Consider the following 16,830-nt stretch of genomic DNA (forward strand, 5'->3'; position numbering starts at 1 on the left):
TTCTTTTCCCTAGAGCTCCAATTTCAGAAAGGAGTAGCACAGAGAGACATCCCTGTGTCCTTGTGACTCATCAGAATTAAAGACCCAATAAGTTTCCAGAATAAAACTTGCTGCTCAGATGGCAGGGATGTACATTTATCTTCAATATAATCTCTCTACAATTAGTAGGCTTCCAGCAGTCTAAAGCAACCAAAAAAAAATTAACTAGCTGATGCTAATAATGACAGCATTCTCCGCGTGTACTGTAATTCCTAATTAATAATGATTTAAAAGGCCAGCCCAGATGCATTGTTTATTTGCATAAAAGGATATGCAACATTAAAAGACTTGAGCGTCTAATTAGGTACAGGGAGCATCCAATTAATCTCAGAAATATAAAGAAAGGTTACAGGGCTCTCTTATATCACAGCTTATATGCATGTTGTTTGTAAGCCTAATGAAACAAGCTACCTGAAGCAAGACAGTCCAAAGAGAATTTGCAAATGGTTCTCTTTAATTTGATTTTAAGACTCAACAAGAATACATACATCATGCTCTTTGATCAATATATTATTCATTTACATATGAGAATTTTGAGTCAATTTCTTCTTTTTTCATCGTAATGGAGAACTGTGAATGCATTCTGAGATTTTCACTTGTGAATGACTTCTTACATAAGTCTCAGAGGGCTTGCTCACTGATTCAGCTTGGAGGGGGTGGAATGCAAAAGGAGGGAGAATAGCAGATTGAAGCACAGATGCTGATTGGTGTGTCTTTTTGAAATTCTCTTGTTCAGTTCTCAGTGAAAGTTGCTTACCCTCACAAGTGAAATTCAAGTTTTGCTCATTTAGGAGACTGAAGTGCAGCATGGTTGCTTTACAGTAACTACAAGGTTTACATTACATCAATCTTAAGTGGAATAAAGAGCACTTTATCAAATCAACTGGACCAAAGGAAAAAAAGAGGTATGTCTCTGTTAACATTTGTATGTCACTGATGTAATACAGAAAGCAGTTGATTCTTTTCATATACAATGCATACATTTCATAGGTTTATATATATATATGTATATAACTGGAATTAGTTCATTTTTACTGTTGTAACACATAGGTGCTTTCAAATGTACACTAGCCCAGTTGAATATGTAAACTTAAAAAATGTATGTAAATTGAATATCTTGATGCTGCTGAATCATAAACAAGTTACTGCTAACAGTTGCGTCTGACTAAAATGATCTTTAGCATAAAACAATAAACTTGAAACTGTGCAATGTTTAACAATACCATTTAGCCATGCATGCAGAAAAAGCCCCAATGACCTAGACGTCTGTCATGCCATGGCCGTAACATATCTCTAGTTAGTCTTTTAGTTGTATTATTTAACGCTTGCCATGTACAGCCTGATTTACTTACTATAATCCATAGGCACAACAATGACAAACTATTCATTGGGGAATACCATAACACTAGTTGGAGAACATTAACTGCATGCTGGACATTTTTTGTCATTTGCAAAAATAATTTGCAAAAGTAGCAGCACCCAGGTTGTGGAAGAAATACTTATGCATAAAAGACATATTGGGTGTTTTATCATTTTGTACTCCGAAGGCCTTCTTAACCACTTGTCGTCCAGAGTAATTAAGTTTTGCTCACACATGATACAATCTGAATTTCTGACTAGAAAATGCCACAAAACCCCCAAACAATTATGTATTATCTTAAAGCAGGGGCTCTGTAGAATAAATCAAATGCTAATTACACAGACCCATCGTTCTGTTCCTGGACCCGCACGGTGACAGCGGAGCCTGGGATAGCTGGCAGTGGTGGTGGAGAAGGGGGTGGACACATACTCCACAGCTCCGTAAAGGTGATCAGGTGCCTCAAACCCTAGTATGTGACAGCAAGGCGCCGGCTGTCAAAAATGATACCAAGATCACGGCTGATATTGGTATAACTGATTCAGGTTACCGAGATTGGTATACATATTGTGACCCTGAAGCGGTTAATGTTCACATCTACTATAAACATGTTGTACAGATACATTGTAAAGTGTACTTTCAGGATACTAATCAGGATACATTCATCACTGATCTGACTATAATAATCTGAAAACGAAGTGGTTGCTATGGGTTACTGCATTCAACATACCATCACTGCTGTTTGTTCTGCCTTACTAATTTGGGCCCATGGTGCCGTTAAGGCTCTAAAAATGCTGTAAAACTTTCTATTGAACTTTTAAAGCTGGAATGTGCATGACTCAAAAATATAAATCTGTGGAAGGACTGCACTTCCACTTAAAATAAGTAATGTGCTGGCAAGTCATGGACAAATGATGCTAAACTGACTTTATTAATAACTAGATTACTATGCATCCCTGCCTTATTTAATAAGACGTTAAAGAGTCTTCTTGCCACGTTTTTTTCCCCGGGTTTAATTTCCTTCTCACCTTTTGTGACAGTATGATGGAAAAGGTTGTTCCAGCTATCTTTACCAAGCCTGAATAATGAGGCTGATTGTTTTCCATTCATGTACACATAATGTCGATTTACTATGCTGAGAGGGGAGAAAACACTTCTCCTGAAATACTAATTGGGATTAGAAATGTTGCAATTGCTAGAGGGAATGTAAGAGAGCAGACATCCCACTTACATTACACCCTATTACTTTTGAGATTCAAATATTGTAGAGTGGAAATGCTCTTTATGTGTGCACTGTACTTAAATCAAATAAGCACTTCATTACTTTCTTTTATGTATATATGTGCTTTTAACTATGAACCCAAGCTCCAAGGCAGAAATTAATGAGAAACCATTTCTTTACTTCTATGCAGAAATTCAGTTTATTAATTTGATTCATTTCAAATAGCTGCAGGGAAATTGCGATGGGTGTCTGTTTTGTATTTTCCACACACTCTCTAACAAGGTATCAATGAGGTTGTCCCTTTTCATTTGCAAAAGCAGAGGACCCATCTGAATACAGTACAAAGCAGCAGTGCTGTTGGTTATGTGAAAAGAGGAGGACTGGGTACTTGCTAAGAGTGATCATGTCACAGCATCTCTTTGAAGCAGATTCACTGTTCTCCTAGCATAGAGAGGGGAGCACATCAAGTTTCCATGCCAAGTGCCCATTCACACACACTGCTGCCTCACATACAACTTAGGGAGTCATTTTTTTCCTACAGAACAAAGACTTTGGAGACTCTGGTCTTTTGAAAAAGAAAGGGACTGTTCCTTGTGTTGCTATATTGGGACAAAGAAACAGACTATTCTACACATTTACTCCGAATTTCAAATCTGGCAATGTAAAAATGCTAATGTGATAAACCTTTCATCTATTTTAAATTTAATTTCTCCTACACCACATTTCTTGTCAAGATTAGCCTAGGCTTTTACAAAAGTAATTACACATAGGCGGCAATGCTTCCTAATGCTACTTCATAGAGTTTTCCCATGTAGCTACTTGCTGTCCTAGAGCAGGGATATTTGATATAAGGAGACCCAAGCATTCATTTGTTTCACTAGTTTTGTCATAATGATAATGTGGAAATATTGGTTCTTTATATTAAGCTTGTGTATTATAAAAATATTTAAACTAGACATTTTATGATGTGTCACCCCATATCTGTGGCTTCTTATCAAAGTAAAGTTGTGTTATGTTTCTTTCATATCACATGAAGGCAATATGTCAATTGAGAAGCTGTTGTTCATTAGATAATTGCATTGGTCATTAGGAAATGATGTGACCAGCAAAAGTCTTTAATGAGAGGTTTATTATTAGTGCTTGAATTTGGAACTATGCTATTTGGCTTATGTCTGTCTTGAGAGTAGAGAACAAATAAAATATGGACGAAAATTTTCAGTGTGGATAGTAAAAGTAGCTGACTGGTGTTACAAAAGATGAGGGAGTAATTCAGTGTAAGAAAACAAAAAGTTTAAACAAACTTTATCTTGTAAATGCTAGTCTGTGTATACAACAAGTTTAGACAGTGCTTTTGCATGGCCTGCTGCTAGCTTCAAAAAGCTTTCCTGAAGCTTTTAAAGTACCCTCCAGTTCCAATTTGGGGATGTTAACAATCATCTTAATGAGAGTTTTAGCTGTGACTTTAAACGAGTAGCTAGTAGGCTTCAGCAGGCTTGAAGCTTGTCAAACGCCTGTTAGCAGCTTGTTTAAAGTGTCAGCCAGCATTGCCATTAAAATGGATGTTAACATACCTAACCTGGAACTAAAGTGTGTATTAAAGACTAAAATAAAACTTCTTTATTGTGGTTAAAAACTTTGCAAATGATTTGTAAAAGCTTACAGTGCACATTGCTCCTCAGACTAGCCTTTTGAAGCAGAATCATTAATGAAAACAACTTTACTTGCCTTATAAATGTACAAGATCCTTTAGGATGCTTTTTAATATAACTCTTTTGTAGGGAGAAGAGATGCTAGGTTTAATATACAATGGGGCATATACAACAAAACAATAATGGTCAGGCGTACTCTATGGAATACAGTGATAGATCAGACTGCTATTACAATGAAGCCCTGGCCTAAAAAACAAAACACTCCATGCTTTTAGGTGAGCATCCACTGGTTTAGTCAGAGATGAGCTCTGACTAAACCAGTGGATGCTAGACAAGCATTTCCTTTTAGCCAATGTAACACATGTGGGGTTGAATTACTAAAGACAAATGGACTATTCACTTTAGGGCATCTTCACTTAGCTTAGTGAATGAGGAAAACCTCTGCTGACTTCCATCATCCAATATTGTGCAAGGAAACATATTGTTATTTATTTTCTGTCCACATATTTGGGTATTCTTTGCAAAGTGAATCTTCACCACATTCAGTAATCTAAGGGTAAATTCCCTTGCACAGCAAAAAACCCTATTTGCCCTATATTGCTACAAATATTAGATTATTTTATATTCATTAAAAGGAAAATACTGTAACATCTTGTACATCTTGGATTTACAATATAGGTAGCATCCTATTAGCAAACACATAATCCAGTGCTGGTTATTCATCTCAGAAGAGATCATTCCTTTTTAAGCCACTTTATGCAGGTTTATTGAGGATTGTGGATGTAGCTCTTGCAAAGGCACAGTTAAAATACTGTTAATTGTCACAGTTTAACACTTATGTTGGTTTTATTAACCATAATCCTCTTATCAAAATACTTGAAACCGCAGTAAAACCAAAACCCATCATGTGGGCTATTTTATAATGTAAATGCGGTACTGCTGACAAAACAGCACCTTTGTTTAATAAGTGAAGCAGTGTACTTAAATAATCACAGCATGTGTTCTACCAGCTGCAGTGTTTTCCCATTTTACTTATAAATCCTGAATTATAATGCAAAAGCAGCTTCAACTTGTTATTTTCCAACCCAGAAAAAGTACACTTTATTGAAAAATATGAATATTTTGACCTTAAAATACTAAAAAATGTCATAGGTGTGTCCCATTTGATCAATAAAACATGGTATTTTATTCTAGAGAACATGTTGCTGATAACCACCAATTAAATGCCATCTTATTTGCAGTGCAGGCTGAAAAGGAAAGGTTGTTAGGGTCACCATCTCCAACTTTTCTTTTCTTCACTCTTACAGAAAGTTCCTTGCATTCTTGCATTAAAACAACATTTCTAATTAGATATGACTTCTTTTTATATACATTTTTTATAGAGAAAACCCAGTGATTAATGATTGCCAGTGTGTGGTACTGAAATATGCATAGCTTGGTTACAGAGACCACCAGCCTCACTGGGTTCAAAGAGGTCTTCACGCTGTCTTAAAGAGCCAAAAGCCACATTTGTACTCATTGAAACAGTTCTATTCACTTTAAAAGTGATACCGTGAGATTGGGGGTTTGTCCCAACACTTAAATTAAAAAACAGTAATTTGTCTTAAAGCCATCATTTCTATAGGGTTTCATGCCATCTCCAAGAAGTGGTTTTGGCTTGGTTTTTGTATCTGTGTTCATTGTTTACCTATACGTTTGTGGTTTAGAATGTGTGACTATACACTTTAATACATGTTTTAATAAAGATGTAGAAGTTTTAACAAAGATTCAGATATATGATGTTAAAGTTCCAAAAAAGTCCAACAAGGCTCATATTGAATTTATTGTTTACCTAATATAAGCATATGACAGAATATGCTATGGAAGACATACATACAGTAACAACAGATATATGACTATAGAACTAAGTATGTCACATTTTTATCTTGGGTGCCCAAGTGTAGTTAAAGGTATTATATTGAAAGATTAAACTGGTATAAATAAGCAAGCAGAAATGGCATACTGTAAGCCACTTGTAATAAAAGGTACAGTAACTCCAGACAAAAAGCTACATTTGTAGTCTTCTATATCATATCACGTGGAAGTAAAATCTGTCACCATTCTCAAACAAAGTCTGTCTGAGCAGAAAAGGTCTCTACAGTCATTAAACTCATTATCCTACCTGCTTAACCTATGTAACATAAGTAGGTAAGCAGGTATGGCAGCATGAAGCCACCACACTTTCTCCCTATTTATCGTAAATTAGAGTCATATGATGTAGTTTTTTAATACAATCTTCATAAGAAAGTACATTGAAGTTTGAAGAAAAACTCTGGGTAAATGTTTTATTAACTTGTGCAGTAGGGCTAGGGCTGGCATTTTGTTCTTGGGCTGAAAATAACGTTATACTCACCTGATCCTGTGGAGCCAGCTTGCTCTTAGACCATACAACAGCAAAAAAGTTTCCCAGCACACTCTCCAGCCAGCATGCAAAAAACACTTGTCTCACCGCTAAGGTTAAAATCGTGCGGTCCTAACTCTAAACTATGAGAGTCTCCATCTTGGAGCACATGTAGTAAAAGATAAAATTGCATGCAGGTTTGTCAGGAGGAAGCCCAACCTCCTTAAAGGCACAGGGACGCACAAGGGACCCCGCACATCACAACAGCAGCTGAGACCCCCCATGCCATCACTGCACCAAATCAGTCAAGCAAAACAAATGGCAAACGCACTCATCAATTTGTCACCAGCTTTAAGCAAGGTGCACATGGAAGGGCTTTATACAGTAAACAGGAAAAAGTGTCCTAGCACACTCACCAGTCAGCATGCAAAAAAAATGATTTGGTGCAGTGACGCATGGGGGGTCTCAGCTGCCGTTGTGATGTGTGGGGTCCCTTGTGCATCTCTGTGCCTTTAAGGAGGTTGGGCTTCCTCCTGACAAACCTGCACCTAATTTTATCTTTTGCTACATGTGCTCCAAGATGGAGACTCTCATAGTTTAGAGTTAGGACCGCACGATATAGAGGTGCCTTGGCGGGGCGGTGCGGCTTTCACATTTTCTGCAGAAGATATGTATCTAAACCTCTGTTTTTAACCTTAGCGGTGAGACAAGTTGTTTTGCATGCTGGCTGGTGAGTGTTCTGGGAAACTGTTTGCTGTTGTACTGTATAAAGCCCTTCCATGTGCACCTTGCTTAAAGCTGGTGACAAGTGATGATGAGTGCGTTTGCGATTTGTTTGGCTCGCTCTTAGACCAGTCCCTGGAGACTCTCTGCCCCTCCACTGCAGGGTCTATGGTCCCCAAGTCATCACATTCCATACAGATGACATAGTTGGGTGTAGCCCCACTGCAAGGGTTAAAAAAAATTGACCTGGATTTCTTTGAACAGAAGCAGATCTGTTCAAAGTGAGATGATGTCACTCTTTGACATTTGTCACCAGAACATATTTCATCATCAAAAATGTATATTTTTGTCAATTATTTTCAGAGAAAGGTTAACATTAGCAGTCCCTATAAATCTGTTGCAGCAGGAATACTTGAAAATGTATCTAAAGTCAAACTGTTTTGTTCTGTGTTTAATTGCGTGGTGAAGGGTAACATTCTCTGTCAAGGGTTTTTTTTTTTGCTGTGTCCCTATTAGAGAGATTTACCATCTATTTGTCCCAGTGATCACAGTCACACGGATTGATTATGAGGGAATATCCAAAATTTTGAATTGTCACAAATACAGGAAATCTTCAACTGGCGGCACTCTTTTTGGTGACAACTGTCTAAGAGGGGATTTCCCTCACTTTCAGATTTACGCTCACTTCCTTTTGCATCTACAGTAAGGAAATGAAAGTAAAATCTCGTCAATGGCACATAGATAGCAAACAAGAAACCGGATAGGGGTTTTAACCAACCCCTACTTTCTCCAAAATGAAGGGGTCTATTCACAAAGCTGCCGAAGGATCTGGCCGTAGCTTCGGCCGATCCTTCGGCTAGCTTCGGCACCAGGACCCCTTCGGTTCAGGAGAACCGAGGGGGTGAAAGTTTTGGCTTTAGATATATTCCTTAAATCATTAAGAACTATTATCCAAGTAGAAAATCATGTTCCTTCGTCGCAACACCAGTATTGTTTTGCACTCTACAGCATTTTCAACAGTTCACCCTCTGACTTCAGCATTTGATCTTTCTTCCTTTTGATCAACTTAGCGTTAGATCATTATTTGATCTTAAAATAATGAATGATAAAAGAAAAATATAACTTAGTCAAAAGTATGAAGTACGGATTCCAGCACATTCAGAGTATAGACTAAACTGGGGCTGGCATATGTTGTAGGATTAACCTTTTTACTGCCCAGATTGTTTTTCATCTCAGCCTTGCTATACTATTTGCATTAATGTGCTCCATACTGAAAAAGCATACAGCCATTTTTCTGCTGATGTGGAAACATGAGACTCATTTATAAGATAGAGCTAAAATAGGGCTCTTGAATAGGAAGCTAAAGCAGAGTTGTTGAATTTAGGTTTCACCTTTAAATTAAATCAGAGAATATGTTGCTTCAATAAGCCATAAGCATGAGTGGTTTTCATACAGGCCAAGGTTAGCCATAGTGGTTTAGAGTTACAAAAAAATACAAAAAGTATATTCTCTTAAAGCAGTATTAAACATAAACTCTCAAATTGTTTTTCAATAATAAATCCAGATCAAATATATACATTGCCCAGCAAAGTATTTCTTAAAATTTTTGTCCAAGCATTTATAGTTCTCATTATTCTGAGCAGCTGGTTGCAACATCTCAGCTCAGCTTTCCTGAACTTCCTGTCCAGTACAATATCACAAGGGACAGAGCAGTCTCCATCATCTATTTATCCAGTAGCTCAGAGAAGTGATGAAGAAGGAAGGAAGAGTGGGGTCAGGAAGCAGGGGAGTGTCTTGATTGCTGTGTCTTTGTGTTTGTAGAGACACACACAGCTTACTAGCACACAAAAGCGTGGCTCCATAGGACTCTGCAGGGGAGAGGAACCACCCTAAAACAGGATAGCAGGACCGGTGCTTGATTCTGCAGCCTTTTGACTTCAAACATTTTTACTTTATTATCACGTGTTTGACAAGGGCACAAAAAATCCCTTGTTACAAATCCGCTAGTACATTACAAAACTTTCAGTCTAGGGTTTTTAGGTCTACCTTTCTAACACCCTTATTAATGCTCCTTCTTCTGCTATGCCTAAACCTGCATTTGCTTCACATATGAGGAAACAGTATGGATGGCCCAGTGTGGCACCATATCTATTGAATAGTTTAGGGCTCTTTCCATTGTTGATGATCTTGGGTGGAGTTCTTAAAACGCTCAATAAAGTGTATTTACACGTTTGGGATCCAAAGTGGGATAACACCTATTTTATATTTGTTACATGTTCCCAACCACATAGCATAACTTAATTTTTTTTTTTTTAAGTTGCAGCTTACATTTTTAAATGCTTTTTCTGCTCATTCTAGGACTGAAAAATCCTGCTTAGTTCTCACTGCCTGGGGAGTTGGGGTGGAAGAGTTTTGTTTCAAATAATTAACCCTGTCTGTACTGTGCTGGCAGATTTCATCATCACTTGTAAACCAGATGAGCTGGACTGCCTGTCCTGACAAAGTGTAAAAGCCCAGAAGACTTTGTATGTTAATGAGGAGATGCTCAGTCTGTCCTAAGTCTTTCTGTTAGGACAGCCAGAGTGCCAAAAGTGCAATTTTCGGCCGATATGTTTTTCGGCAACCGATATATCAGTGCATCCCTATTAAATTATATTTCAATGTTTTAAAACAGATAGAGCTTTCTTTTGGCGGTATTTAATAAATCACATTTTTTTTTCTTTACTATATAAAGGAAAAAAGAACTATTCACTTTGAAAAAAATGTTTTCCTTACTTTCTGTTATAAAACATATTAAATAATTATCCCAGGCAATACAAACAAATGTGTAAAGTAAACACACCAAAGGGATCTCACTTTTTGACTTTTTTTATAAAGGAAGAATCATGCTGGTACTTAAATTAAAAACAAACATGGATCTTGGCAATGGCGGACTAGATACAGGGCATCATAGGTCATACACAGAGTGAGGAGGTTAAGGGGTTAATCTACAGGTCGCATACAGTGGGAGGATCTAGGTGAGGGTATATTTTCCAAAATATAGGATAAAGGAGGTGAGGGGTTAAAATACAGATCACTAGACAAGACTGCTGTAGCTGCTGATCAGGAACTAAGGAATGATTCAATTTTATATCAGTTCCTCTTTTCTCTTTTGTAAAGCAAGGAGCTTACACTCAGAAACACTGCACTGTTTACATCGGTGATCACTGTGATTGGTTATCATAATGATCACATGTTACAAAGCCACTTAGTGTGGACCCTGTATACTGTGTCTGTAAACCAAGCGTACAGTCACCCGATGGCTGCGTATGGAAAGGTGTTTCTAAACATCATTCCAGAAACAGGCATCTACATCCACAGTGTTTTTTTACAGTAAGGCAGTAGGGAGGTGGTTAAAGTTTGTTATCAGTTACCATTGGAATAGTGTGCAGTAAAAAACATACTAACAACAACAAGAACATTTGTATCATCCTGTGCTGTACATAACCACTGATTATATGTATTCTTTCACTCTCCAACTGTGATTTTTCAGTACAGGTTGGAATCTGACTGGTTGCCATGGGGCAACAAAGACAGGCACACATTGATAAATGAGGCCAACTGTGAGCTGTAACTGTGAACTGTAGCATTTATGAATCATGCTACAGAGTAAATTATGAAGCAGAGTTCAACAGCACAAAACTGCTTTAAACATTTTACAGCACATTTGATTGTTTTTACCACACTCAGCAATAGCACAGTATGCACCACACTGAGATGTTAGACTGGGTGTCAGCAGGTAAGCCAGAACATCAAGAGCTGGAAATGTATTCAAGAGAGTTGATGCAGCAAGAAAAAAAAAACACTATCGATCAGCAGATTGCCTGGTCCTCTGTACTTGTCACCATTGTGTCAAGTGACACACAGATGCTAAGAAAGCAATTCTTGTGAACTATGGCTTTTTAATAATATATGCTCTCACATGCAGGGGATTGCCATTACTGGTCTACATTTGTTGCATTGATTTTACAGGGATCTGACTGCAAGTGTATATGTTAATGTTAATACTATAAGTTAATGTTAACACTTTGGTCTGAAATAATGTAGAGGTTAGTGATATATTCCAATGTGTCTGTAATATGCTGCAAAAATTAGGGTGACGTGTAAAACACGATTTGCAGGTTAACGTAAAATACGGTTCCCCAAACTTTGTTTAGTTGTATACCACTAACACAATGTTTGTGGTGTTCAAGTGGCAGCTATCCTATTAAAAGTTTTTGCCTTGACTGTCTCTGATGTAATTGTGTAGCCTTGGTTCTGAACCCAACTACAAACCAATATTATTATTATTATTATTATTACATAGTATTTATATAGCGACAAGAGTTTGTGCAGCGCTTTACAATATAAGGAAGACATTACAATTACAATACAATTCAAGACAAGATGGTAAGGATTGTACAAACCAATGGTAAGGATGGTAATGGTAAGGTACAATATCCCTACCTGTCTACCTGAATGTTTGCTCATAAGCATCCTATTCATTCCAAGCCCCATTCTCAGAGACAGGCAATCCTTCTGATCCCTAAACCTAAGCAAAAGACTCATTCGGTCTTCTGGGTAAATCAACAACCACCCTCCAGTACCAGGCACTGATAGATTTAACTGTAATGATTTTATCCTCTCTCTATCCCATAGAAAACAGATATTCAACCATTCAGTGTTCCACCTTTGTTGATGTAGATTTAAGTCTTAACTGGATGACATTAAGTTTGCTAAAGCATCTTTTTAACCCAATACCTTTTTTGCATCTTGGCACTGCTGATCTTTTTCAGGACCTTTCAGGTACTTCCTTTCTACATGTACTTGCTTTAGCATCATTACTCTTGGATATGATAGTAACTCAGAGGACCTTGCCTATGCAATGAGTGTTGGCAAGGGCACTGGTAATTTCCAACAGGTACGCAGGTGACACTGTGACATTGCATAAACACAGTAGGGAGGCACTGTCCCCCCGTAACTGGAAGTGCTGGAGCAAGTAAGCAAGTACCTTTATAGTAGAATCCCTGGGTATATTATTCATGAAAGTTGCATATTTAAAAAAAAAAAAAAAATTAAAACAATCATTTTTTGTTGGCCTACAACTTGCAAAGTAAATTCCACATTCATTGGGATACATGGCTAACATACTCCTCAGCCTGAAATCTGGGAAAATCCAAACACTCCCCTACTTGCCAGATATTTCCACTGATCATATTGACATGTCAAAAAGACTTATGGTCATTGTTTTCTCCCACACTCCAAAGACATGATGATAGCTGTCTTGGCTCTAGAGTGTGCATGTATGTATGCATGTGAGATGAAGACCTTAGAATATAAGCTCCTTGAGGGCAGGGACTCATGTGAATGTAAAAATATACATAGCACTGCTTAAATTGCCGGCATTATACAAATGTCTATAATAAATTAATTGTTATTGCATCTATTTGTAAATCCAGTAATAGCATGGTGATTTTTAGTACAGTATTGTGCAACATCTTTTCTAAACATGGTCCTTATTGGTAAAGCTCAAAAGACATTCATGCATAATAATTATATTACTTCTAACATTGCTTGGACATTTCTTGCAAAAATGATGGCGATCATGTAAACCACATAGCACAAGAGGCTAAAAAGTTCATCTTTCAGTGTGAAAGGAATTACATCTGCCACTTGATTTCTATAGAATAATGAACTAGTAACTGCTCCACTTAAATCTATATTACTTAAATGACAAATCACACTATAAGCAGCTTGAACACTGAAAATAGAATACTCAAGCATAGTTGCAAACAAACATAAAATTGCAAGGAAATGTGTGCTTCCTGCTGAGCTGGTTAATCCAACCATTTTGAAGTTCTGCTTTGAACACAATGAAGTGGTATTGCACATTGTTTCTTTCAAGACTAAAAAAAAAAGGTAAAGTTTTCTTTTCAAGTCAAGTAAATACAAAATATTACATATTGCTATTATGCATTACATGTAAGTGATCAGGGGAGCTTAAAGTGAATCGGTGGACCAGGTTATAGCATTCCCGTATTTACATATACTTAACAAACAGTAAATAGGCTTTAGAACAAGCCCCTAACTTACCTCCACAGTTGCAGGCACTGTTGAGTAATTCACCCTCAAATTCATTGTCTCTTAGCAGCTCAGCCCACTCTGCTTTCCTTTCCCAAAATACATGTTTTTTGTTACCAAAGTCTTCTTTACATTCCCAGTATGCCTGAATCCCAAGGTGCTTTACCATGCAAATTTAAATATTTTCATTTTAGTCAAGGCAGATCTGCCCCTTCTTGACTTCTGCACCTTGAGAACTAGTTCATCAATAAGGAAGCCTTACTAAAAGTGGGAAGTCCAGCCCACAACACTGCATATGCATTTCATTTCTGTAGGTGTTTTTCGCTGGTAATCATTTTCTTTTTTTATGTAGCTGCATATGCTAAAACCTAATACTATTCGTACCTATGGAATAACACTGGAAACTGCAACTGAAGAGCAGTAATGTTTTTAAAATGCCCCATATAAAAAAAGTGTGAGAGATTATCTAATTAATTTGGACCAACTCAAGGTATTTGTTGTGTTGAATGATCAAAATATATTTCATAATAATCAAATCTATGATTGTTTCTGGTTAGATGCATAAGCAGTATTCCAGTTGCAGATTCCAGGGTAGTCATCTAGTGCAGCCTTTCTCAACCAGGGTTGCATGGAACCCTAGGATTTATCCAGGGATTTCTAGGGGTTTCTTGAGCAGTGGCAGATTTACCTCCCATCTGATGGTGCCTGCATAATTTCACAGTTGACATCACTTAGCAGAGCCAGTGGCATGGGACCTCTGAAGTTTCTAACCTTGTCTTGCATGAGTCACATGACTGTACGGGTGGCATAGTCACCTATGCAATGGGGCATTCTTTCCTCTGAACATCATTGTAGGGGGCATTTTTCCTCCTACTGACCAAAAATGTGCCATAAATGTAACGTGGCACCTCTTGAATTAAACTAGCATTGTAAGGAGACATTAGTGCAGCTGGACACTACAATATGTATTGTATGCATTTGTTTTCTATCTACTATTGTTTTTTTATACTTTCATGATATTTAGATATACTTATTCTTTTATTTATTTTTATATCTACAACTTACTGAGCACACTGATGTACCCTGAGCTGTAGATGTAATACATTTTATTAGGGGTTCCTTGAGGCCTGGAAAGTATATCAGGGGTTCCTCCAGGGTAAAGAGATTGTACAAAGCCGATTTAGTGACCCATTGATTTGGCATGAACATGCTCCAAACATTTCAAGCTTTTTACACTGCATTGTCTGCTGGATTGTGCAAGATTATTGACTCTTAGGTAGTGAAGCCAAGATCATGAAGACATCTATGGAGCCTGCACTCTCAAAAACAACAGTAGTAGTGTAACAGAAGTTTTCATTTCGGTTTTCCTATGTTCACTTTAAGGTGCTCATAAAAATGTAAAGCATTAAGTTTTTGCTGCAGTTCTTAACATGTTTTATCCACTATGACAGTATAGTTGTTGGGGAGGTTAACATTTTCTTTTTGTACTGTTGATTATTGTTACTGAGACAGACAATGGTGGTAAAACTTCTGAAGAGGACATCTGTTGCACTGAAAATTAGGGAAATTTCTCTCACTTTAGGAGATTTCTCCTAACTTCCTCTTGAAGGAAAATCTCTCCAGTGGTACAGACAGGATAAAATAGCCTGACTGGGGTTTTAACCCTTCCCTAGTCTCTCCAAAACTATTGAAAAAGGTTTGGCTATACATACACTTTAACATGCTTACAGACAACACAGTGAGTTTCATCAATGGAAAAAGTGCAAGTATGAAAACTAGTATTGGCGGGGGAAGAGGGGGGTGGGGGGGCGACTACTACTGTGCTCACTTAACAATATTTTTTCTCATTTGATCTTAGTTGATTTAGGTTTCCTACTTTTTTCAGCTTTTTAAATGCTGTCATGAAGACAATCTTGTACTTTTTGTCTTTTCTTCCCTTTACTAGTTTTCTTTTCTTCCTTTATTTTTACTTTGAAACATGGCTATTAACACACTCAATTCTCTCAGTACACGATGGGGGGGGGATTTATCAAAGCTGGAGCAGACAAAAGCTGGAGCAGTTACCCACGGTAACCAATCAGCTTCTCTCTTCAGTTTGTTCAGTTAAGATTTGAAAATGAAAGAGAGAAGCTGATTGGTTGCCGTGCACAACTGCTCCAGATTTTGTCTGCACCAGTTTTGATAAATTCCCCTCATTGTTCTTACTAATTTTACTGCTATGTTATAGATTTTTTAAAAACAGGCTCTTAAGGACAAAATTATTGAACTAAGTGAATTTTTTCATCTCTCGAAATTTTACTTTGCAATCCCTATGAGGAATTAGACAGGTGCAGGGCACAGACCTCAACACCCAGTGGTTTACTATAAATGCTACATTGTATTGGGAGGAATAGGGAGGAATAATATGTTCTATTCAGACTCCCAGATAAGGTCAAGGGTTCAATAAACAGCAGTACATGTTCTCAGTTTTTTAAAGCATTATACAATAAACTAATCCGCAACATTATTATCCATACCCTGTGCCCAAATCTGCACAACAAAAGCAAGTTTTAAAAAAAAAAGATCTTGTCAGGAAATGGGATGTGGAAATTCACTGCATTGTCTTTAAGTGAATTACAATGAGCCCAGCAAAAAGTCTAACGCCTGTGGTATTGCCTGTCACCCTTTATTAGACATGCATTGGATTTACTTAAGTGTGACTTTTTCCCAAATGCAAGACAAACAACCATTTAATTATTCTTTGGTAATTACATGTAACTAGAGCAGTGTAATTTGATATTGATTTTATGAATCATCTCTGTGGGGATGATTTACTAAAGGAAGAGAATGTACTGTATATTTAGCCAAGTTAAGCTCTCTAAGTCACTTCAAATACTCATTCATGTGCAGAGGAATTTCAAATAATGAATTAAGCAAGATCTTCCGTTGCACATGATTGGATGATTGAAGTGAACCCACTAGGCATTGTGAACATTCAACTACTATGTGTCACCCTTGCTTATTACGGAAATGGCCGGATTGATGCCATTATAGTGTATTACTATGTAACAATTTTGGTAAGCATCATTGATCTTGAAAAAAGCACTCCAATATGACTGGGTCAACTAGATACAATGCAGAACCCATGCAATCCCCTCACCAGTCTGGACTGTGTTACAGACATTTTCAGACTTTTGATTTCCCCTCACTTTGTTGAGATTTCCTCACATTCCTCTTACGTCTCTGGAAAGGGAAATGAAAAGAAATCTTCCAAAAGGGACACAAACAGCATAAAACAAACTGACAGGGTTTTTAACTTTACCCTACTCCATTCAAAAAAGAAAAAAAGGTTTAGGCTTTACACTTTATTAACATTTTAATA

General features: G+C 37.3%; 1 protein-coding gene across 1 annotated transcript in view; it reads left to right on the forward strand.

The window, feature by feature from the left end:
• The first annotated feature begins 921 nt into the window (after nt 1-921).
• The window catches only part of CDH20 (cadherin 20), an 81,230-nt gene continuing 65,321 nt past the window's right edge, over nt 922-16,830 (forward strand). Inside the window, exon 1 of the mRNA XM_018574122.1 lies at nt 922-944. The gene's annotated coding sequence lies outside the window, so the exon portion shown is untranslated. The remainder of the gene's footprint in view (nt 945-16,830) is intronic.

The sequence above is a fragment of the Nanorana parkeri genome, unplaced genomic scaffold, assembly GCF_000935625.1.
Source record: "Nanorana parkeri isolate BGI_ZX_2015 unplaced genomic scaffold, ASM93562v1 scaffold49, whole genome shotgun sequence".
Taxonomy (NCBI): domain Eukaryota; kingdom Metazoa; phylum Chordata; class Amphibia; order Anura; family Dicroglossidae; genus Nanorana; species Nanorana parkeri.